The sequence below is a fragment of the Lindgomyces ingoldianus genome (assembly GCF_010093535.1).
Source record: "Lindgomyces ingoldianus strain ATCC 200398 unplaced genomic scaffold BDR25scaffold_81, whole genome shotgun sequence".
Taxonomy (NCBI): Eukaryota; Fungi; Ascomycota; class Dothideomycetes; order Pleosporales; family Lindgomycetaceae; genus Lindgomyces; species Lindgomyces ingoldianus.
Genome location: NW_022985242.1, coordinates 15654 through 17760, shown reverse-complemented (window position 1 = coordinate 17760; position 2107 = coordinate 15654).

Sequence of the window (2107 nt, the reverse complement as noted above, 5' to 3'; positions counted from 1 at the left end):
CTAGTTATTAGCTAGAGATAGAGTTGTTTTATAAAGACAACACTACAGATAATACATTAAATTTTAACAAAGTAGACCTACTAGGCTACTATTAAAGAAGGAAGATTAGAGATAACTATTTATCTTCTCTAAACACTCTACTACCTATAGTATTACTTATGCAGTTAATAGCTAGAGCAGCACTAGAGCTAAGCTAAATAAAGTTGTTAAAGACTGTACTATAGGCTGCAGCCTTTATAGCTAGCATAAGATCTAAAAGTGTAGAAAAGCATAGCAGCAAAACGCTAGATAAAGCAGCATTAATAAGAATGCTATCTAAAAGAAAAATACCTTATAAAAGCTAGCTGCTACCTCTGCTATTAACCTAAAAGCAACTAGAGGAGCACCCTCTACATAAGATGTTTAAGGCAGCAGAAAGAACGCACCTAGATAGTTATTAGACAATAAAATTCTAGACAAAGGTCTAGACAAAGCTAATTAAAGCAGCTAGACAGCAGATTCTAGATTATATGTAGGTGTACACCTACAAGCTTAATAAGCACTATAGATTGCAAAAATGTAAGGCGCAACTAGTAGTCTACAGTAATTAATAAAGAAACATTACTACATAAGATACCTACGCTGCCACCCTAGCAGGACGCTTATTTTAAATGCTAATAGTAATATCTGCACGCTTTAACCTAGAGCTTAAACAATACAACGTAACTAACGCGTTTATACATGCAGCAATTAACTGCAATATCTACATGCGGATGCTAAGAGGCTATTAGAAACTAGGTATAATACTAAAGCTTTAAAAGGCACTATACAGCCTATAAATTTCTCCTCTACTCTAGCAACACTATTTTATAATAACCCTTAAAAGCCTTAGGTTCTTAGCTGTCCTATATAAACTCTGCTGCATAACTAATGCTAGAATATTTGTCTTCTTCTACATAGACAACTTTATTGTTGCGCACAGAAAAGGCTCTAAAGCAGATGCACAGCGTGTAGTAGACTAGTTACAAGAGAAGTATACCCTAATAAAAGGCAAGGACTTATAATAGTTCCTAGAAGTTAAGATTATTAAAAATTAACAGCAACAAATAATTTAGGTGTTATAGGCCTTATATATTAACAAGATAGCTAGGCTAGCTAACAGAAAGGACCTGCAGCATGCTACACCTATAAGTGGGATTAAACTTATGCCGCAATCTAGTTTTGCAACCCTATTAAAGGTAAATTAATATTAGCAGAAGATTAGATCTCTGCTCTTTACAGCAGTCACTACAAGACTAGACATCGCCTTTGCTACATCACGCCTCGCACAGTTTCTCACAAATCCCGCATCTGACCATCAGGATGCAGCCGATCGAGTCATCCTGTACCTACATGCGACACGGACGTACGCACTCTAATTGGGAGGAGAAGACTACCTTGTAGTAGCAAGTAATGCGTTATTTATAGATAATACACTAGATAGAAAGAGCTCTTAGGGCTACATTATTTAACTATTTAGCAGATAGATTGCATAGTAAGTAAACAAACAAGATATAGTCACAACATTAACAATAGAAGCAGAATTACTTGCACTGTTCTAAGTTGCTAAGGAAGCTATGTTTACAAGAATGCTTCTTAATAAACTGTAGGTTAAGATGCCTAATTTAACTATTACAATCTAGTGCGACAACAAGCAGACAATCTGACTGGTAAACGAAGAGATATCTCGACTTCAAACTAAGCTCCGACATGTCAACATCCATAACCACTGGCTCCGACAGGAAGTCTCTTGACAAACGATCAAGGTTGTCCATGTCCCCTCCAGCGAGATGCTTGCGGACGGACTCACCAAAGCGCTTCTAGCCAGCAAATGGCCAAGCTTTCTTCAGCAAATTCGGCTAGTTGACGTTAGGGAGAGGATAGTCAGTTAGGAAGCGGATATGGAAGAGATTGAAGCAAGAATGGAAGCCCTAGAAGCATACTAAGGATGCGCAATTAGGAACCAGCTTGAAGCATGTCTAAGCTAAGGGGGTGTGTCAGATATGCGCACCTACTGTCAAGACAGGAGGAACGTTTGACGAAAAGCGGCTACATAGTACGAGCAATAAGCTCGAACAGTATGTTGCTG